The following is a 25,036-nucleotide window of genomic DNA, read 5'->3' on the forward strand; positions in this document are numbered from 1 at the left end:
AAACTAGGGTATGTGAGAGTGTGTATTTGTACGTGAACATGATTGCCAGGAGTGAATATTGTTAAAATATATACAAATGTGAAGAATTATGAACCTGAATTAAAGAATCCTCTGAAAGCAACAAATATCAACAAGGCAAAAGTGACTGTTAAGGGACACATAAAAATATACAGGACTACTGTTGAAACATAATTAAAATAATAAAGTGGAAAATATTTGAACTGCCTCTTTTCAGTCATGTGCATTTAGTAATATTATTCAAATGAAGAGATAGACTATCACACAGAGAAGCAATCTGAGATTTCTTTAAATACAGACTAAGTTGTATAACATCCATTTGGGCGGTGAGTAGGTCATGTGTTTATCTTGGTGAATTTTTATTTCTGACTGATTAATAACCCCATGATGTTTTTAAGGTTTGTTTTTTTTTTTTTTTTTTTTTTTTTTCCGATGTGGACCATTTGTAAAGTCTTTACTGAATTTGTTACAGTATTGCTTCTGTTTTCTGTTTTGGTTTTTTGGCCGAGAGGTATGTGGGATCTTAACTCCCTGACCAGGGATCGAACCCGCACCCCCTGAATTGGAAGGCAAAGTCTTAACCACTGGACCACCAGGGAAGTCCCCCCATGATTCTTTAGATACTACTCAAAGCGAACATGCAAGTCACATCTTACTTAGTTGACCCTTGAGCAACATGAGGTGAACTATGGTTCCACTTAAACAAGGATTTTTTCAATAAACATACAAAATTATACACGTTAGAACATAGTATGTAAGACTTGCTTTGAAGTGGATAGGCCAGGTAAGTGATATTTAAAATAAAATTAATACTGTGTTAGTTTTCTTTCTGTTTCATAACTTGCTTTCAAAGAATTACACTATGGCACAGTACACATCTCTCTCTCATACTTGGAGAAACTGCCTATGACACTTACCTTATCATCACAGGTAAGTGTTTTTTTCTTAATTAACATTTCCTATAGTGTATTATGAATATGACTATATGACATAAAATTTTTGTAAAAATTCAGTCATTAATGTATAGGCTAGGCTACTGTGAAGTGCTCATATCAATTATACTAGGCTACCATAAAGCAATCATATTGCTGCTTCTTTGTTATCAGTGCATGAGTACCTGTAAATAAACATTAATTATTTGTTCACATTATCTTTTAATTTTTGATGTCTAGTATTAGTAATATGTATAACATCTACAGTATTTTGCATCACCACAAGACAATATTAATGTAGTAATGACAGACTATTCATCTTGTAAACAGATGACATAAACTTTTGGTATTGATAAATACAGTACAGTACTGTAAGTGTATTTTCTCTTTCTTACCATTTTCTTAATAGGATTTTATTTTCTCTTGCTTGCTTTATTATAAAAATACAGTCTACAATATATGTAACACAAAAAATGTGTTAATTGACTTTATGTTATCAGTTATGTTATCAGTAAGGCTTCTACTCAACAGTAGTAGACTATTAATAGTTAAGTTTTGGACAGTCAAAGGTTATAACCAATTGTAAATAATGTCCCATCAACAGATGAATAGAAAAAGAAGATGTGCTACATATATATGGAATGGAACACTCAGCCATAAAAGAGAATGAAATTTTGCCATTTGCAGCAACATGCATGGACTTGGAGGGCATTGTGGTAAGTGAAATAAGTCAGACAGAGAAAGACAAATACTGTATGATATCACTTATATGTGGAATCTAAAAAATGCAGCAAACTAGAGAGTATAACAAAAAAGCAGACTCACAGATATAGAGAACAAACCAATGGTTGCCAGTGGGGAGTAGGGGAGGGGCAATACATGGGTGAGGAGTGGCAGGTACAAGCTTTTGGGTATAAGATAGGCTTAAGGATGTACTGTACACCATGGGGAATATAGCCAATATTTTGTAATAACTGTAAATGGGAAGTAACATTTTAAATTGTATAAAAGTTTTTTTTTTAATATTAAGATTTAAAAAAAAGTTATAAACATATTTTCAACTCTGCATGGGGCTTAGGTCAGCACTCCTAACCCCCGTGTTGTTCAAGGGTCAACTGTATTTTTTCCCACAGAATAATGTTTCTGCGTTTGATGAAATGACCACATTCTGACTTGGCCACATTGATAATTAACCCCTTTTCCCTACAGTACTAATTGCCTCCTTTGGTTATGAGCTGATGGAAAGAATAGGCACTTTATTGAAGGAACAATTAGAAGTTAATAAAATCTAACTTTCCCATCAGAAACAAATACCTTTATGGTAGCTGGACGGAGTCATTGATGATACAGTATATGAATGGAGACTATCACTCCCTATGCATACAGGAGGGCAGTAATGTGAATTTAAAAATGGTAGTCTAAAATGAATCCAAACTTAATCTACTTTGATAATTAAATAAACTATACTGATACCGCAAGAAAAAAATAAATGATAGGACAAAATTTTAACTCTCAGAATAATCAGTAACTCTGACTCATTAAGTATATCCTAACCACTTTTTTTTTTTTTTTTTTTGACTTTCAGTGATGCTAAATATATATGAAGAATTTGAAAACCTTCTGCTACCACTCTGGTCAATCCATGAACGCCTTAGGCCAGAATTATTGCTATGAACCCCCACTCCCCAGCTGATCTCCCCACCTCCACCTTTCATCCCTACAAGATATTCTCAACAGAGCACCCAGAGTTATTCTTTTAAAAGAGATCAGACCAAGGCCAAAACTCCTACGTTATGTGCCCTGCACCGCAAACTCATCTCTTCAGCCTTATCTCTTGTTGTTCTTCTGTCTCACATCTCTCCAACTGCACTGGTCTTGCTCTCTACCTTACCACCTTGCTTGGTGTGCTTCCACATTAGTGAGTTCCACACTGCTTGGTCCCTCTCCTGGAACACTCTTTCCCCGTATCTATATATCTAACTCCCTCATGCCCTTCAAATCACCTTCTCCTCAAGGGTATCCAGACCATCTTATTTAAAATAATACTTCCCACCTAATACTTATGCCCCTCATAAACTTGCTCTACTTTACATTATAGTATTAATCACCTCCTAACTTGTATATGTTACTCACTATGTTTATTGTGTGTTTCCCTGATGGAATGAAAAGTTTACAAGGACAGAGCTTTCTTCCTGCCTTGCTCACAGATGAATCCCAAGACTTTAAAAAAGTGGGACATAATAGGTGTTCAATAAATATTTGTTTAATGAATGAGTGAAGAGTTTATTACTCTTAAAGTGTTGGGGAAAATAATAATCTCTTATTATATCAAGAAAAATAATTAACCCAACAATAAAAATTAGAATACGAAATAGTGAGTATAAATAAACTGCCACTGGAAAAAAAAGACAGGGACTTATTAAATATCTGCCTTCTGCTATATGATTTAAATGTCTGTTCCACCTCTAGGCAGATTGTAATGAAAGTTACTGCACAATCATTGCATACATAGAGGTCTTGGTTGACCTTAATCAGAGAATTACTTAAATAAGGGGAAAAAAACAGCTATTTTCTTAAATGCTAAATTCAATGTAATACCATAGCAGTATATTTCAAATAATTATGAAAATTAGTATATATTAGATAATAATGCTGATGGCCAACAGGCACATGAGAAGATACTCAACATTGCTAATCATCAGGGAAATGCAAATAAAAACCACAATGAGATATCACCTCACACCTGTTGAATGACTATCTGTCATCAAAAAGAACACAAACAAAGGCTGGTGAGGAAATGGAGAAAAGGGAACCCTCTTATATTGTTGGTGGGAATGGAAATTGGTGTAGCCACTGTGGAAAACCTTACGGAGGTTTCTCAAAAAACTACATAGAACTATCATATGACCCAGAAATTCCACTCCCGGGTATATACCAGACAAAAATAAAAACACTAATTCAAAAAGATACATGCACCCCAATGTTTATAGCTGCATTATTTACAATTGCCAAGATATGGAAGTAACCTAAGTGTCCATTAACAGATAAATGCATAAAGAAGATGTGGTATATATATACACAACAGAATACTACTTAGCCATAAAAAAGGACAACATTTTGACATTTGCAACAACATGGATGGAGCTGGAGAGCGTTATGCTATGTGAAAAAAAAATCAGACAGAAAAGATAGCTACTGTATGATATCACTTATTTGTGGGATCTAAAAAATACAACAAGCGAGTGAATATAACAGAAAAGAAACAGACTTACAGATACGGAGAACAAGCTAGTGGTTACCAGTGAGGAGATAGAAGTGGGGAAGGGGCAAGACGGGGTGGGAAAGTGGGAGTTACAAGCTACTGGCAGTAAGACAGGCTACAAGGGTGTATTGTACAACACGGGTAATAGAGCCAATATTTTGTGATAACTGTAAATGGAGTGTAACCTTTAGGAATTGTATAAAAAGTTTTAAAAACTGAACTCCAAGTATACTAAAAATATATTTTTATCTTTTAAGGTCCTTCATCTATAGTAATAATCATATAGGAATATGGTATAGTCAATGGTGCAGAAAATGTCTGAGATTTCAGTTTCTTGAAGAGGGTCTATGATGTCATAGAAAGTCAATATTGGTTTAGATTCAGATGGTCTGTAAACTGATTCAGTTGAAAAGTCTCCTAGCTTCTGTTGTTCAAAAAAGATAACTTTTTCTAGCAAGAATAAGTCCCTTCAGAAAAGTAGCCAGAGTCCCTCTCTGACAGGCAGAGCAGTGAGATATACTTCTGTGCAGAAGTCCACAGAAATGGGTGGAAGAAACCCTGTGGACTTAATCATTTTCATAAAAGCAAATGCAATTAGATAAAATCTGCATTCATTAAACTATTGTTTCATTTTGAATACGAGATAAGTTAATATTGGTTGCTTTAAGCAGTTCAACTATACATTTGGTCCAAGGTCATGATGCAGCAACTCAGATTTCCTTTGGAAAAAATGTGGACAATATTTCAGATCTTTTTCTTTTTTAATTAAAAAAAACAAGTAAAAAAAGTGAATACTGCTTTTCAAACTTTATCTAACTAAGCACAAAGCACATGGAAAGACGCATAAATGTAAAATTAACTTTTTGCTGTTCAGAAAAAGAATTTGGATTTCAGAGCAAGGCAGCTAAAATAAAGACATGCATAATTTACACTACAGATGGGTATATTCTCTGCATTAAATGATACCTAGCAATTTCAAGGAGAAAGAAAATAAAGTGACAATCAACATTAAGAAGGTGGCAGAAGTAATCAAACACATGCCATGTGTAAGAAAAGGCATAATGAAGTTTCCATAAGAATCTTTTTTTCATGACTCAGACACCAAATAACTATTTCACAAGCTTCAGCAGAAGTTCCCAGTGCACTTATCAATAATGCATCCAGCCACAGCTTTAGATATTAAAAGAAGAGGAAGTTGACTATATCAAAGATCCAAAGTTCAAACACATTATACTATGGAGCTTAAAGCCAGACAAGGAAAATGTGGGGGTGAGGGAAGTGGATTCTGTGCAGATGCAAAACAATACTTTTGTTGAAGGTTGAGAATAAATTAGTAATAGAGTACAGGGCCTTAAATTTTACAAATCAGAGTTATACCAAAGGTCCTGTAGGTGTGAAAAATGTTTACCATTTAAAAAATATCTATTAGGCAATGGAAAAATGAGGATCATCATAATTTAAATTATTTACATTGCATGAGATAATTCCATTGACAACAATCACTGTGTTTACTGAAAATCTCAGTGGCAAGACAAAGAACTATAATGTAGACCTTTTGATTTAGAATTAAAGCACGTTAATAAAACAACAAAGTGAAGTTTGCATTGCCAGGCTTGATAGTTATAGCTGCATAGTTGCAGAGAGAGATTCAATCTGGTCTTAATCATGATTCATACATAAAATGTCACTATGGGAAAAAATCATCATTATAAGACTAACTGAGAATGTTGTTTGCTATGCTTTACCAAATATTATAGTAAGTACATGGTATTTTAATTGGCCCTTACTATTTTGTATTACTTTCTTGTTTACAGTTATGTTACTAAAACCTTCTATTAATATTTCAGTATATTCAGGAGAGTGAAGCCTGCAAAATACATATTTTATGGCACTATAAGTTTCTGATAAATGTCTGAAAATTATCCCTTGATTAATTAATAGGGCAAATAAATTACAAAATAAACAACTTTGCTTTATATGTGGTTCTATGGAAACCAGCCAAATGAATTTCAAGTCTAGACAGAGCTGTTAGGTAGCAAAAAATTCAGAAGATTTAGCAGATGGCAATTGTATAGGTAAAATTCATGTTTTTAAAGTAAAACATCTTTTCGTTTGCATACGTTTTAGAAACTTGCTTTTCAGGTTAAAGCAATTAGGGTACTGTTATACAGTTTGGTACCTTAAAGGGTTTGTTTGAATCATCGCTACAGTCTCTGCTCAGGACACTCACATAAAGATGTTAAATCAGATAAAGTTTATACGTGGATATTCCCAGGGTTCACTGACTCAGATCATATCATATTTAAATTAGGGTGGTCTTGTATTTCTACATAGCTTCTTCATTAGATCCACTTAGAAATGTTAACTCCAATAAAATTTAAGGGAGAAAAATATGTATCAAGATGAAGCAAAATGAAACAAAGCAAAAAGGTGTCTGCTGATATCTTTATGTCCATCTACAAGTCATCCTTAAAATAATAATTATGTTATTTCCCACCTCCCACCACCCACTGCCTTGGACTATCAACATAGGATTTCTAGGTAGAATAATGACAGGTTTCTAGCAGGAAAACAATTCAAACTCATGCTATATTTTAAAAAATATGAGGAGCTCCTCATATTACTGGACTGCCTATTCATTAAAAACTCAAGGGGAACAAAATTGAAGAAAATATGTTCTATTTGGCTCCACAGAGATCTGAAGACACCTAATATGTTTAATATGTGGTTTAATCAACCTCAGGAAGAATAGGATGTTTGGCATCACTGACAAAGAATTTGTAACAGGACTTCCTTTGAGACTATTTTCAGGTCAGGTGGTTTCTCTGCAATTTGGACGATCATGGGCAAGTATACAGAGGTGGAGTGGGTTATGGAGAACAGCTAGCAGTACCACATGCAGGTTTATGTGAAATCAAACAAAATGTCTTTGCTACCTGCTTTTTCTTTTTTCTGAAAACTAATCCAATTTAAAATGATTATAAATTATCTTGTATTTGTATTTCAGTCCAAAAATAAGTGCAATATGAAGTAAAATTTAAGGAGAGACTTCAGGAATATTGACTTTGATTGCTCTTAAGTATAACCTAACTCCATTTGATTTTCACTTTAAATACTGCTTCCAGTAATAAAAGATGCCCTAAATTTCCTTCCAATATATGTAACCACTATAAGCCACTCAAGATACAGGTAGAAATATTTATTCAACACAGTTGCTTTCAAAAATGCTTTCTGAATCCTAGTGATCAAATTTCACAAATTAAATTGATATACATTTTAATACTTTTCATAGATATTTAGTATACTACCCTAAATATTTGTATCAGTCAATACCAAGCTTCATCCTATAGAAAAGAAAGACTAGAGTATACCAGATAAAGGCATGGATACTAAAATCAGATTATCTCAGGTGGAACCCCATAAATTCCAATTACAAGATTTGCAATCTTAGGGAAATTATTTCAACATTTAGTGTCCCAATATCTGAAAAACGGGAATAATAATCTCTCATAAAAGTTTTACAGGTAAATTAATTAATTAGTTAATTAATTATTTTTTAAAAAGGGAATTTCCCTGGTGTACAGTGGTTAAGAATCTGGCCACCAGTGCAGGGGGAACGGGTTCGATCCCTGGTCCAGGAAGATCTCATAAGCTGAGGAGCAACAAGGCCCGCGTGCCACAACTACTGAAGCCTGCGTGCCTAGAGCCCATGCTCCGCAATAAGAGAAGCCAACACAATGAGAAGCCCACCCACTCCAACGAAGATTAACCCCTGCTCCCACAACTAGAGAAAGCCCACACACAGCAATGATGACCTAACACAGCCAATAAATAAATAAATTATTTTTTTAAAAATGTTACATGGTTTAAGAGTTAACCAACAAAAAGCAGTAATAATGCTGCCTGGCATGTGGTAAGCTGTCAATAAATGTTAATTATTATAAATTTTTTTGAAGTGTTTTTTATTCATACTGAAACATAAATTCTTAAGAAAGCTGAACTACTATCTTCCTACTGAAAGATGGAAGAATGTTTCAAGCAAGGCACATTTTAAGTTTTTAAACACAGCCATTGAGTACTTTCATTACTCTATGAACACATGGGTTAAATGGGTCTAACAGATGAAAACATTGTCACAGTTTTGTTAATATCTGAAATATATGTAATGCTTTCGGGTTTGATTTTGCAATTTTTGTATAATTTTTATTTTTTCTGCATTATTCTCAACAGCAAACCAGAACAATGACATTAAGACAAAAGTTTTTTAAATGACAGAATAAATACATAAATTACAACTCTGCTTATAAATTAGCTATATGACTAAGGCAAGATGTGTGTAATGAGCATTCTGCACTTTAAAATTCAAACATGCTATTTAATTTTAATTTCTGGTAGCCCATTTGATCAATGTGGGTGATATCAGTGCAACTTGGGAAAAGTACTGCTGCAGGTATAAACAATGCTATTTCATCACTCTATTTAGCTAAGTAAAAACTAACACAACACTGATTAAAAGTAGCCTGAATTGTCCTTTATAACATGGTTATTTTTTTGATTACTACTAGAAGCTGGCTTTTCTCTATAAGCTTTCACTATTATCTAGTGTTCTTTGTGCATGGATATTATCTCTTCCAAATGAGTAAATGAGTTCTTTGTATATAAAGAGTATTTCCCCAGTATCTCACAATTCTTTGTTTCAAAATTGAAGTGAGTGAAAACAATCAAGTACCCGGGGAAACAAAAAAAGAATAAAATGGAACTCTTGAAGCCAGAAGTTCAGAAATCGTTGAAAAAAATAGCACTTTATTATCATCAGTAGAATTGTTCAAAAATAGACCTAATCTATTTTAAATTTGAACAATATGCCACAGTTCATTTTAATATAAGCACAGAAAGAGCATTTCTCTAGGCTGCACAAAGAAAGGTTTTTGATTATTTTTCAAAATGTTTATAGTTTTACAACAGATGTTATTAAGCAACTTGAAAGATCTTGTATACTCATTCAGTTGCCTTTAATGATTTTACTATCTCATTGTGTATATATTTCTAAGCATGAAAATAAATGATTGTGCTAAAAGATAGTCAGTGAAGTGAAGTGTGTGGTATTATCACAGATTTCAAATGAAAGCAATTAGTAAACTGTAAACATAAAAAGAAAATAGCTGTCAAAATAATATTGACCTTATCCATTAAAAGATAACTTTTATTTTCTCTGCATCCATGGTGAAATTCAAGATTGATTATAATAGAGCAATAATTAAGGAAATATTTTTAAAAATTTTCATGACAAAGTGGATTTCTTAAAATGAAGTTGAATTATCAATGAGAGAAGAGAAAACCTAAGAGTGGATATATACAATACTATGCTATAATAATCCAATTACTTTCCATAGTCCAGAAATAACATACAATTTCCACACCTGGGAATATGGTGGGATGTTATTTACACAGTTTGATTCTGAGTATATAGTATACTTTTTTTTTCATTTCTGGACCTATTCTTTTCTCCTGTTCTATCTCTGAGTTGAAAGTAACATTTCTTTCAGCCTGCTGTTTGGCTTGACAAACAACATTGTTCCTTCATCTCCTGGGATAGACTTGATTGAAGGAGATGCACCAAATAGGGAAGTAAAAGTTTGTTTCTCTATTGCTCTGGTAATGTCTGCTGCTGACTCCTCGTAAGAGAGATGACAGCAGCTTCATACGGTCTTTGCAGTTTCACATTTGCCTGAAAGAAGGGACATAAAATTTAAACCACTTATAGGAGCAATATACAATCTGGATTGGAAGGAGAAGCAATTCTATTTAAACTTAATCCCCCCTTTCAATGTGGCCCCTCTCTCACTGAAGAATGTTAACATCTGAAACTTACCATATAGGAAAGCAGCTATGTTGTTTTGATGAAGGGGGAAACATTTTTATATTTTACCATTTGCCTGACAGAAAAAGACATTGATTTACTGGTTGAATTGTTAGTCCTTAGAAACACTAAAGTGATTTTATTTATTCAGATATAGAGCATAGGCTCTTTATAGTTTGTGTGGACATGAAGAAATTATATTTGTTTCTGGAAAATGTTGTTTATTGTGAAGTCCATAGTTAAATACAGAAGTAACAAAAAAAGTAGCTAGTCAATTTTGAGAAAATATAATGAAATAATATTCTGAAGGGCAGGGATATTTTTTCTGTCAAATCATTTTATTCAAAGTAATTATGTTCATATCTATACAGTAGAGATATACTAAACATAACCACAAGAATTTTAGTTTGTTAAAGAAAACACAAATAAAAAAAGCCCACTTTTCCAGGTATCATTGATTTCATTCTCGATTTCTAGAACTCTTTAATTTTTATTCAAAATTCAACCCCAAAACAGGCTTATTTATTGAATGCACTATGATTTCTGTCATCTGCTTTTTAGGTACCCAGATTTTTTCCAAACGTGCTGTCTGGTCATTTCATATTGTGACATTTTGATAAACACTGAGTGGGTGAACACCCTCACAAAACCCTCAAGGACACTGCAAATTAATCTTCCAACACTTGGGTTAATATAATGCACTTAGTTGTATTAAACCAATGTATTAAATACAATGCTATTAATTGTCTCCCTTGGAGACACCATAGCAAAAAACCATTGATGTTCTATTATGTTCAACTGAAAGCTTAGATATTTAACATGTTCTCAGGTGTAATTATATTTATTCATATTTTTATAAAATCTTGGAAAATATAAACTGTAAGTAATTGTTTGCATAATTTTTAAAATTGAAAATGGACTGTTGAGATTGTTTTATTTATTGTTTTATAAAAGGTACAGAATTACCAAATAAATCCAAACTTTAGAGTATTACTTGCCCTTGCTCTGTACTCAATCCACTATCACCCATAAATGGAGTAGCACAATTTTTTTTGGCCAGAAGAAAAATTCATGTCTCAGTCTGAGTGTGACCAATATATTCAGGTATTCAGAAAATTAAAGAAATTCAAGGCTGGACATATCTTAAAAGGAAGGTCAAAAGAAGTCAAAGGAAGTTTACAGAGGATGAAATGGGTGGATAGAGATGTGAAATCACCTATCCCAGTTTACAGCTAACATGGAGATAGAAAGAAGATACTCTTTCCTTCTCTGACTCAAGGAAAATTGATACAATCTGAAGGAAGAGATGCCAAGACTACTTGATTTTCACACACTTTGAAGGAGTTTGCGACAGAGAACATAATTATGTTAATTGAACTTTTTAGCCACTAGTTTTTCTATTCAAGACCAGAAATTAACTTGAGGATTTTCTTTAGTTAGAAAAATATCAAAGAAAAATGAAAGGAAAATTTGGCTCTTTGTGACTGGACTAGATAAGGTAGAAAACTGATAGTTGATAGAAGACAAATATGCACCTACTGACTCCTTTACATACCAGGAAAACATTTGACTTAGGAATACAGATTCTTTGGAGAGCAAGTGGTGAAATAAAATAATTTTCACTGAAAAATTTAAAATGTTCAGTGGTGTGTTTGTTAGTATAGTAAATACAAAATTGGAAATCACAAAGTACTTGTAACCAATATGCACCATTTTATGAGCTATAACAAGCTATAAAATACAAGAGTCTCACTTGATAGTTACCTACCCTTTGATTTTTTGATGATGATAGCAAATGTATCTCATATGTCAATAATTAATATTTTCATGTTAAAATTTTGTGAGTGGTAGCCTGGTGTGATGGAAGTTACACATGTTTTGGGGTCAAAGGACCTAAGTTCATTTGTTTCTTATTACTTACCAAGTGTGATTTTTAAATAGTTATTTAACTTACATAAGCTTTTCCAATTATAAAGATAGTAAGAATAGTTCATGAGTTACTTGTGAAGCTGAAGTAAAGGAACAAAGGTGTTTTTAAATGCTCTGTGAACTCTAATATATTTACAAATGCTACCTACTTTTACCATAGTTTACTGTCATTTATTGTGATCCGTATTTCCATTTATTTTAAGGTTTGGTCCCATAAAATATTATAGTAGAGTTTTATTTGGAATGTCTTTGTAAGGAAAGAACTCTCTGTGTGTGCAATATTTAAACCAAAATCTGAAAAACAAGAAGGAGCTAGTTAAGCAATTTTGGGGTCAAAATCCAATTAATGAAATTGATATGCAGCTCTAATTGAAAAAGTAGATAGAGGGGTCAAACAGGTTAACGAACAAGAGCCTAAAATCTATCTATGCAAAAATGGCTGAATAAAGTCCTCCAACATATTCTCTTTGATAATACTAATAAGAACACAGGTAAAAATTATTAGAATCAATTTTTAAGGAGATGAGAAATTTACAAAACTCAAATAAATATATTAGAAGCATTTGTTCAAGAAAAACAGCTTTCACTCAGTAAGAAAAGCAAATTTTGTGGTACTTCAACTTGCTTTATTCCCACGATTCCCTTCTCAGCTCTACAGTAGTCTTAAAACCAACAGCCTCAATCATGCTAAAAACCTGCAGCCTGGCAGCCACTGGAAGGGTCTTAAGAGAGTTGGAGCTCCTTCAAAGATTCATTGCCAGAGAATAGCCATTATTTGATACAACTAATGGTTCACTGGAAAATCCTGTGGACAAGGATGTTTTTATCTAATCTGACTTGGAGCTTGTTCAAGGCAGACAGTCTTTTCACTTGAAATGCTTGTCAAAAACAACCAGTGACAATAATGAAATACCCCAGTGGCCTAAGGCATAGTTGGGGCAAACAATAAGCTAACCAAAATCATAAGAGGAAACACTGAAATAAGAGATGCCCACAGGGAACACTGAAGGATCTGACATATCCCTAGGGATTTAGAAGCCCACACGCACGTAGGGCTGGGTACATACACAGAGATGTATGCATGCTCAGGAGAGCATTGAGAAGGTCCTAAGTTCTCACCTCAGGATACCCTTGAGAGTCTGTATAGGTAGAAAAGGAAGGCATGCAGAGTTTTAAGCTATCCAAATGAGTGCTAAAAGCATGCCCCCAAAACATGGAGTCATTGGTTAAAAAATGGCAGAAGTTTAAAGAAATATCTTTTCAATCATTAGCTGAAAACTAAGTAAGCAGATACTTCAGTGGCCTAATGTAACAAAGAATACAAAATTTACAGAATGAGTTTTAAACAGTCAATGAAAACAAACAACAAAAACAAAATATCAAAAAACCACCATCACCACCACCAGCACCACTGCAGCAACGAACTCTGAAATGGTAGGATAATTTGATTTCCAGAGTTGCCAAATTATATTTTGAGAGACAGAAAATAAGTGAGAAATTATGACTCATATGCAGGATAAAAAGCAGTCATATACAGTGCCCTTTATGAAGCCCCAATATTGTACTTACTAGAAAAAGATTTTAAGCCATATTATAAATATATTCAAAGAACAAAAAGAAATAATGTCTAAAGGACTAAAGAAAGGCATGAAAATATGTCTCACATAGTGTGAGAAGAGCAGAAAAGAAATAGAAGTTACTAAAATTGGAGCAAGCAGAAATTCTGGAGTAAAAATGTACAATAACTGGAATGAAAGATTCATAAAGGAGTACAAAAGCAGATATGAGCAGGCAGAAAAAACAATCATCAAACTTGAAGATAGGTTAATTGAGATTATCCAGTCTGAGGAACAGAAAGAAAAAAAAAATGAACAAAGCCTAGGAGACATATGGGATACACCTAAGCCCACCAACATATACTTAACAAAAGTCCTAGAAATAGAGGAGAAAGGGAAAATGGCAGAAAGAAATGTTTGAAAATTTCCCCAAATTTAATAAAAAATGAATCTGCACATTGAAATATCCAAGCAAACTCAAAGTAGGATGAATTCAAAATAATGCACAACAAGATACATCCTAGTCAAACTGCCAAAAGCCAAAGGCAAAGAGAGCATCTTGGAAGCACCAAGGTCAAAATGAATCAGCATGTGCAAGGGATCCTCAATAAGATTAACAGCTGATTTATCATCACAAACCACAGAGGCCAGAAGGCAGTGGGACACCATATTCAAAGTGCTAAAAAAACAGAACGTCAACGAAAAATTCTATATCCAGTAACACCTTGAATCAAAAACAAAGGGAAAAGTTGAGAGATTACAGAGAAATAAAACTGAGAGAAAGTATCACTAGCAATTCTTCTCTATAAGAAATACTAAAGAAAGTCTCAGCTGAAATGAAAGGACACTAGACAATAACTGGAATCCACATGAAGAAGAAAAGAACACTGGTACAGGTAGCTCACTAGGTAAAGGTACAAATACATTTTCTGTATTTCTTTTTTCCTTCTACCTGACTTAAACTACAACTATATAAAGTAGTCTTTATAAATCTCTGTTGATGGGTAAACAATATCTAATCTGTAAGATGTAACCTATATGAAAATAACAGCACAAAGTTAGAGAACACAATGAAGCTACATTTGATTAATTTTGTATATGCTATTGAATTAAGCTGGCATTAATTTTAACTAGATATTTATAATGTTTAGGTGTCATTTGTAATCCATAGAGAAACCAATGAGAAATAAACAAAACTCAAAAAAATTAGTAATAAGTGACAAGGAAATTTATTGCTATACTAGTAAATATCTACTTAATATAAAGAAGGTAGAAAAGGAGGAACAGAGGAACAAAAATTACAAAAGGTATCTAGAAAACAATAGCAAAATGAAAGACACAAATCTTAACTTGTCAGTAATTAAATTAAATGTAAATGAATTAAACACTCCAATTAAAAGACAGAAATTGGCAAGATAGATTTTTTTAAAATCAAATGATTCAACAATATGCTGTCTACAAAATATACAGTTAATTTCAAAGACACTAAAAGGTTGAAAGCAAAATAATAAAAAAAAATGCAAATAGAAAACAAAGAAAAAAGAGGCCACACTAATAACACAGAAAAATAGCCTTTAAAGACAGCAAACAAAAACTATTAACAGGGACTATTACTATTTTTAATAGTAAAAATGTCAACACATCAAGAAGATAGAAAAAATAAAAACATGCATTTAACACCAAGTCTCCAAAATACATGAAGCTAAAGCTGAAAGAACTGAAGGGAGAAACAGAAGGGAGGAAAAGAATTGAAGGGAAAAAGAGACAACCGAAAGAACTGAAAGAGAAAGTCAGTATTATTTGAAGACTCAAATATCTCACTTTCAGTAATGGATAGATCAACTGGGAAGAAGATCAACAAGAAACAGAAAATTTGAAACAACCAGAACTAATAGCAATCACTTTAACCATCAATAGCAGAATATACATTTTTTTCTCAAGAGTAGAGGACACATGCTCCCTATTTAAGGCCATACAAAAGGCCTCAATATACTTAAGATGACTGAAGTAATACAAAGTGTATTTTCCAGCTACAACTGAATAAAATTATGAAACAAAAACAAGGAATTTGGAGACATTCACAAATATGTGGTCCAAACAACTCTAAACAACTACTAGGTCCAAAAAATTACAAAGAGAAAATACAAAATACTTAGAGATAAATGAATAGTAAATGAAAGCACAACAAAACAAAACTTATGGAATACAGAAAGAGCAGTGCTTAGACAGAAACTTAAAGTTATATCTGTATTATAAACTGAGAGATCTCAAATCAATAACCTAAGTTTCCACTTTAAGATGCTAGAAAAAAGAGGAAACTAAACTAAAGGCAAGTAGAAGAAAGGGAATAGTAAAGATTAGATTGTAAATAAATGACATAGAAAACTTCAGGAAACCAAAAGAGAAAATCAACAAAACCAAAGTTGGTTCCTTGAAAAGATTTTTGAAAATGACTAAACTGTTAGCTAGACTGACCAAGAAAAATGAAAGAAGCCTCAAATTACTCAAAGCAAGGATTAATTACAAATATAAGTGTTATAAAGGACCACAAATAACAACTGTGTGCCAAAATATCAGAAAAATTAAATGAAATGGACAAATGCCTAGAGAGACACAAACTACAGAAACTGACCCAAGAATAAGTAGAACATCTGAATAGATATACAACAACTAAAGAGTTTGAATTAGTAATAAAATAAATCTTCCAAAAATATACAAAGTCCAAATGGCTTAATTGGTAAATTCTACCAGGATGGCTATAATTAAAAAAAAAAAAAAAAAAAAAAAAAAAAGACAGATAATAATAAGTGTTGGCAAGGTTGTGGAAAAATTGGAGCCCTCATACATGAGTGGAATATAAATGATCACAACTGCTTTGGAAAACATGTTGACAATTGCTCAAAATGTTAAACATAGAATTTCCACATGACCCAGCAGCTGACTTGCTTTGGACAACAATATTTTAAAAGATGCAATGCAAACAGAAGCTTAAAATGTACTTATTTGTTGGGACTGCTTACTTCTGCCTCTGTAATCAATACACAGTGAGTATGTCCAGCCTAGTCCAGTGGTCCCAGGAGGAAGAGGAGAAAGGTATAAATCAACACCATCCCAACCAAGCCTCAGCTAGATCAGACATGACTTACAGCTTCCCTGTAGCCAACCAACATGTGAGGCTACTGAATGGATGCTTATTGTTTAAAATCACTATTTTGTGTGATTTATTTTATACAATAGCAAACCAATTTATTTTATCTTTTCTCTTAGCTGTCCATAAATTTTGGAAGTAATGGAATTAATGGATCTCAAAAAAACAGGTATAATTCTAAAGAATACTGATTATAGTACTATGTCATTGAAACAATCTTGAAAAAAGAATAAATGGAACATGATCCACACACTCATTGTGACATAAATAACTTCTTGACATATGTCAAATTTTAGTATATAATGAAAAATAAATTTCCATCAGTCAGACAGTGTTTAAAATTTATGACTGATTTCATTTCATTACTCAACCTAAAGTACACTGTCTTCTGAATTTCTCCAATTCTCGTCTTTCCAAATTCACACATCTTTTCTACCACAAATTTAAATGTTTATTTAGAATAGTGTAATATCATCAAATTAGATTCTAAATCACCTTAAACATTATAGACATAGTCTCCTTCTTCATGCACTCTTACATATTACAGAAGATCAATTAATATTTGTGTATTTGGTTTGCTATGACTGGCACCACAACATTCCAACTAGCTAAGGCTAGCCCCATATCTAAACCTGGTTGACTAAATATAATTACTGTTTTTAAAATGTTATGTAATTACACATACGTTAAGTAATTAAACCAGTCATTAAATTAAATTCTACTTTCTAATATTTTACTCAACCAATCTCTTTCTTTTTTTATCATTTGTAAATCACTTCAACCTCGGGATTAACATTTTTAAAAGTTTTATCTACAAAATATTCTGACTGATAGACTGTTCCTCTTAGGTGGAATATTTTGCTTCTAACACTCTAAAATCTGTAGTTAATGCTCATTTCATCTCTTTATCTTTTAAACTATACATTTTTTGTCTCAGATGAATCAGAGAGCTATCAATGTTCTTCATGGAGTCAGAAAGAATTGTTTATGGCCAATTTTAATATCGAAACTATATCCACACACAAATGCACATGCCCAAATTCTACTTTTAAACCCATTTTTTTTGAAATGTAAAATATGGTTCTGTAATGGGAGTCTCAGACAGCTTTCACTGTGTTTGAGACTCTGAAGTGAATTTAAGTTTATGTTATCTCATATTAAAGCAAAAGGAAATAAGGCAGAAAAAATATACTTTCTTCAAGACTTTGATTTCTGAAGTTAGTTTGATCTCTCATCCTCAGTGACCTCAGGCGCCATAGCAACAAAATATTCTTTATGATTGAGAAAAACTGTCATTCACCTGCCAGACATACTGCTGATTTAATGCATAATGGTTAGGGAAGTGGAGTAAGGCGATCTCCTCACAATCTAAGATCCACAGATCCTTGATGGCATCTGCTATCCCATTCTTTGCACACAACAACATATTTTTCAAACTTATTCTGATGTTTCCCATGAGAGAAAGAGATGCCATACCCTATCAAATAATTTTTAAAATGGAGTATATACTGTGTGGCAAGCTGGGCCAGGCACACACCACAAATATTTTGCTACTTCCTTAATGGTGGGTTCCAACTCAGAAAGGACTTAGGCAAGAGCAATAGAAGAAGAAACTGTTTTTACTTGTTCATTTTATAAACTCTATATTTTCAAAATATCTTCTGTAATCCATATAGTCAAGTTAAAATGTTACGCAGAAATTATTGTGTTTGGTAAAACAATGACCCCTGAAAGATATACCAAGGTCAGAATCACAGAGTCCGTGAATATGTTGCCTCACATGGCAAAAGCGACTTTGCCCATGTGAGTAACTTAAGGATATTTAGATAGTGATATTATCTTGAATATCCAAATTGGCCTGATCAGGAGAGTTCTTTTAAGAGGGAAGCAGATGTGATGATAAAAGCAGAGTTAAGAATGATGTAGGACTGGAAGCGAAGGAAGGAAGGCAGCCTCTAGAAGCTGGAAAAGCCAGGAAATAAATTCTTCCCTCCAGCCTCCAGAGGAATGCAGTCTTGACAACACCTTGATTTTAGCCAAGTGATACTGATTCCCTGAGAACCCTTGCACACTGTTGGTGGGAATGTAAATTGATGCAGCCACTGTGGAAAACATTAAGGAGGTTTCTCAAAAAACTAAAATAGAACTACCATATGAACTAGCAATTCCACTCCTGGCTACATATTTGGAAAAAGAAATAAAAACATTAATTCAAAAAGATACATGCATCCCAACATTCATAGCAGCATTATTTACAATTTCCAAGACATGGACGCAACCTAAGTATACATCAACAGATGAATGGGTAAAGAAGATGCGATACACACACACACATGCTAGAATACTACTCAGCCAAAACAGGAATGAAATTTTGCCATTTGCAGCAACATGGATGGACCTGGAGGGCATTATGCTAACTTGTCATACAGACAAGACGATACTGTATGATATCACTTAGAAATGGAATCTAAAAAATACGACAAGCTAGTGAATACAACAAAAATGAAGCAGACTCACAGAGATAGAGAATAAACTAGTGGTTGTGGTGAGGAAAGGGAAGGGGCACTAAAGGGGTAGGGGATTAAGAGGTACAAGCGATTAGGTTTAAAATAAGCTACAAGGATATATTGTACAACACAGAGAATATAGCCAATATTTTATAATAATGATAAATGGAGTATAACCTTTCAAAATTGTGAATCACTATATTTTACTTCTGTAATTATGGAATATTATAAATAAACAATACTTCAGTTAAAAGCAAAGCAATAAAAAGGAAGAAACTGATTTCAGATTTCTTTAGAATTCCAAAGTCATAAATTTGTATTTGAGAAAAAGCCACTAAATTTGTTGCAACAGCAATAGAAAACACTAAATCCATAATCTCACAAGTAGTGTTTTCTTCCCATCCTACTATAATTGTCTCTAAGAGATAATACATCACAGGAGGCTTTACTAAAAATTATAGCCCCTTATAAACTGTCCCTAAATTGATCTACATATACTTTCCAGGAGAAATACAAAAAATAATTTAAATGCTCCTTACATTTAACTTTTTAGTTGTGATGCTGTTGTTTCATTCAAACATAAGCAAAGCAAAATGATTTTAGTATGTACTTAGCAATAAAATCTGCTCTTAAAATAGATATCATCTTTCAACCAACCATTTTTTTCTTATAAGAAATGACAGTGAAGATGGTGGGAGAGTGTTTATTTAAAAATCTTTGCAATGTGTCTATTTTATCACTCCATCATCTAAAAACCATTATCCATTTTTATGAACATCATTTCTGAGAGCAAGAGAATGAACACGCAAGAGTGTATGTGCATGTGTGCATACACCCAGATACACACACACACACATTTACAGAGGCTTTCTTAGCAACCAGATGTAAATTAAGCATCAGAATGCAGCCAAGGAGAAACACATTTTTCTCACCAAACCTGAAAACACATTTCAAAACACCTCAAATTTTTTTTCTTGTATCAAAACTGGAAAAGATAGAAAAACAATATTTAAGGTAGCAGGAAAGAAGACAAGAATGGCCATACAATATACTGCTTTATAAATTGTTTAGTTGAATATCCTGTAACAGGTTTGACCTATGCTACCTCCATTATTTTTTTTTCAAATACAACAACTAAGAATGAGTAGCACATTGAGTAAAAATATGTGAAATTTAAATGTTTAAGTATGTCAGTGGAAGCAGAAGACACAGAATTTGAGGATATGCTCTTGTCCTACTTTAATGGAACAATGTTCTCTCATTTCTGGGTGATTTACCAAGTTTATCTTGTGAGCCTCATCTGTTTTTCTTATACTATTCCTAATTTCCTTCCTATATATTTTGTCTCTCCTTCCTTTTGCAATCCACCTTGGCTTTGCCTTTCAAAACTAAAACCCAAATACAGATTCAATCAATATATACATTTGTAAGGAGTAAATACAATGTTTCTGTTTAAATTGTCTAATGTTTGTCTCCTAGTTCAAAAGTAAACTGGTCGGGACTTCCCTGGTGGTGCAGTGGTTAAGAATCCGCCTGCCAGTGCAGGGGACACAGTTCTGACCCCTGGTCCGGGAAGATCCCACATGCCATGGAGCAACTAAATCCGTGCCCCACAACTACTGATCCTGCATGCCACAACTACTGAAGCCCACTTGCGCTTAGAGCCTGAGGTCTGCAATAAGAGAAGCCACCACAATAGGAAGCCTGTGCACCACAATGAAGAGTACCCCCACTTGCCACAACTAGAGAAAGCCTGCAGGCAGCAGCAAAGACCCAATGCAGCCAAAAATAAATGAAATAAATAAATACACAACATATTTTAAAACATTTAAAAAAATAATCTAAAAAAAAGGAGACTGGTGACTACATGGAAAGAAAATTTTGCATACCAAAACTGGACTGAATGAGGGCTTCCCTGGTGGTACAGTGGTTAAGAATCCACCTGCCAATGCAGGGGACACAGGTTTGATCCATGGGCCAGGAAGGTCTCACATGCTGTGGAGCAACTAAGCCCATGTGCCACAACTACTGAGCTTGCGCTCTAGAGCCACAACTGCCTAGAGCCTGTGCTCTGCATAAAGAGAAGCCACTGCAATGAGAAGCCTGCACACCACAAGGAAGAGTAGCCCCTGCTCGCCACAGCTAGAGAAAGCCTGTGCACAGCAATGAAGACCCAACATAGCCAAAAATAAATTAAATAAATAAATAAATAAATAATAAAATAAATCTTTAAAAAAACCTGGACTGAGTGAGAAAAGATTTAATTGAACATCAATTAATTCATCCACTTAAATATTTTTTTTTGTGCATCAAATGAATGCCAGACGCTAGGGCTGGAGACACAACAGTGACAAAACAAAGTTTATCCTCATGAAGCTTAAATACATCTTTCAGAATATTAAAAATGTCATCCAGATAACTCATCTGATAGCAATAGTCTTTAAATCACCGTGTTTCCCTTAAAATCTGTATGACAGTATAGACTATGATAGTATCCAGAATCCTTCAATGGCTTATCAACAATAGGTCCCTTTCTGGAATGACAGATGACAATTGATTTGGTACATCTTCATTTCTCCCTTTAAATGCTTTTAAAGGGGTTAAACAACTTATTTTTCTCTTACAACTTAGCCTTCTCCAATTATTATATGAGAACCATGGCTTTTGATCATTTATCTACTTAAGGTTATACCTGTCTTCTCTAAACTGTCCTTGAAAGATTGTAGGGTGAAATCATTTGGCCAGGTCCTCAATGTGCCACACAATTACATAGATTCATCTTCAGTTCACTTGCAAAAGTTATTAAAGCTCATTTTGCAAATTACTTGCTCACATAGAAAACCAAAAACCATCAACAGACATTACTGATTCTATAACTAATCTGGCACATGTTAACTGTCAGCTACTAATTCTTAATATAATCCTCCAAAATGTGGAAACAAAATGTGGAAACACAATGACTATTACCCTTCAAAAAATTTTTTATAAATTTATTTATTTATTTATTGGCTGCATTGGGTCTTCGTTGCTGGACGTGGGCTTTCTCTAGTTGCAGAGAGCCGGGGCTACCCTTCACTGTGGTGTGTGGGCTTCTCATTGTGGTGGCTTCTCTTATGCAGAGCACAGGCTCTAGGCATGTGGGCTTTGGTAGTTGTGGCATGTGGGCTCAATAGTTGTGGTGCACAGGCTTAGCTGCTCCGTGGCATGTGGGATCTTCCTGAACCAGGGAAGGAACCTGTATCCCCTGCATTGGCAGGCGTATTCTTAACCACTGAGCCACCGGGGAAGTCCACCCTTCATTTACTTTTCTTGACAAAAATTCTGCCGTTTTATCATTCACTTCATTCCTTAGTACTTAATATTTTTGCTTGCTTTTATAGATGGGATTATTTTAATCAACACATTTTCTAAATGAAGTTTATAAATATATATTAAATCTTTTGTATTTGTGTACATACTTTGTAATTGGTAACATTTCATTAAGACATTTTTGTCTGGTATTTAATATTATGATTCTAGTCACAACAAATTTTTTTCTATGTGAAGAAAAAGGAACAGAAGCTGATAGGTGGTAGATTCCACGCTTCATCTTAAGGTTCAACATTTTAGGATTTATCTGGATGCTGGTCACGTTTCACAAGCTTTGTCTGCAAAATAGTGAGCCCTTCTGTTTTAAATGTCTATAGAAGGTGTGAAGTATAGAGCTGGCTCCCCAACACAGTTGCCACAAACCACATGTCCTAATTCATTTTAGTTAATTGACATTAAATAAAACTAAAAATTCAGCTTTTCAGACATATCACCTTTGACACATTTAGAGTGTTTGTCAGCCACATGTGGCTGGTGGACACAGTATTTGACAGAGAAGAATAATATTGTCATTACTGAGAAAATTCCTACTTGCCTGTGTTGGCACAGAAGGTAGAGGCTGTGGAGTCAATCTGACTGTCTTTGGATTTGAGCTCCATTACTCGATAGCTATGAAAAATTGTTCAAGTTGTGTAAAATCTTTAAGCTTTATCACTTATCTATAAATAGTGATATGAATAGTCCTTAATGGGAAAATTTGAAGATTAAAATAAAATAATATTTGTAAAGCAACTAACATAATACCTGGCACATAATGAGTCCTCAGAATATGTAAGCTAATATTCTATTTATACTATTTATTTTCTTCTATTTGTTTGTCCTAATCTTTAGAAGAATCACTTTCCCATATATTTCCCTCCATCTCTCATCCACCATCCAATACAATTTAATTTTTTCCCTCACTTTCTCACATGTATTTTTTATTTCCTTTTGGACTATTTTCTCAATAATTTCCAAGATTATTTGATTTACTTTGGGCCAATTTTGTTCTTTAAAATAAATTTTTTAGACTCTAATATATATTTTTATTTCTCCAAACCACTTTTCAAATAAGTTTTCCTGTACCCTTTTGTGGTATTTTGTTTTTGTTTTTTACCACCTCAGCTTCCCTCAGCTTTCAGTGCTGTAGTGTAGGATTAAAATCATATGTTGTAGAGTCAGGTTGCCTAAACTCAACTACCAAAATGATGAGGAGATACTTTGAGCCTCAACCTCTTCTTTTATAAATTAAAAATATTTATAGTAGGATAGTTGAGATAATGAGATGTGATAACATATGTAAAGTTATTTAGTACATTATATAAAATATACTGACTAATTTTCATATTATTAATATTACTATTATTATTTATAGATTCATAGAATTTATGTTTAGTTTGATTTTCTTGTTTTTTAGGTTCCGGCTTTTTTATTAGTACTGTAAACTTTGCACACATTTCAATGTGAAAGAAATCTCAGACCGAATCCAGCATTTATTTGCTTTCAAATAGTAATGCTTTATCATCGAAAGAGGCTTAAGGATCGATCAGTTGATATTCTCGGCATTGCTTGAATCAGATGTTTCCACCTAGTCTTTTCATTCAGTAAATCATCAGTCTTTTCCAGTGTTTGTTTACGCAGATAGATCTTATTTTTACCAACCCATATGGCATTAGGACTTTATCAGATATACTGAGATCCAGGCTTTTTTCCCACAAAATTATATAAGTAAAATTATATTACCAGTTATTATTTTTTGATGGTATACAGCAATTGCTCCATAAAATATATTTTATTTCCCTTGAACTGACTGCCTTCACAAGTAGCTTTTTTCTTTATCTCTTGATTGTTAGGTATTTATTCCTTTAATTCCTAAGATGTTTACAGTGGGGTCATTCTCATGTAAGGAGGGTAGATAGAGACTCCCTTGACCTGAGAGTTGTAAAGACTATGATTAAATACTTCTTAGGCAAAGAGCAGCACCTTCTTTCCATGCATGCTCCTAAGGCTCTGGACTCTGTGTCTGGTCCACCCCTACCCCAATGGGTACTCTCCAAGTACAAATATATTTTCTGTGAATTCTTCTTAGGTCACCGCCTTACAGACTCACGTCTATAAAAAACATATTTGTACTGAATTTACATGTAAGGGACTGAGGAATTCATCTGTATCTCTGGTCCAAAACTTCAACGGCTCTAACATCTTAGGGAGACCATGGGAAACCTCGGAAGGCAACTGTATCTCTAGCTGGATTTTTTAACTGAAATTTTGAAACTCCTGCACAAGTGAATCAGCTTTTTCTACGTGGCTTTGTAATTGGCCTTGTCCAGGCTCCAGCTACATATTGTGTTATGTTCAGCATCCTTCCAAAAGCTTCCCCCTTCTGAATTGAGGAACCTGTATTACTTTCCTAAAACTGCTGTAACAAATTACCACAAATGAGGTTGCTTAAAGTAACAGAACTTTATCCTCTAGA

The sequence above is a fragment of the Hippopotamus amphibius genome, chromosome 6 (genome assembly GCF_030028045.1).
Source record: "Hippopotamus amphibius kiboko isolate mHipAmp2 chromosome 6, mHipAmp2.hap2, whole genome shotgun sequence".
NCBI lineage: Eukaryota > Metazoa > Chordata > Mammalia > Artiodactyla > Hippopotamidae > Hippopotamus > Hippopotamus amphibius.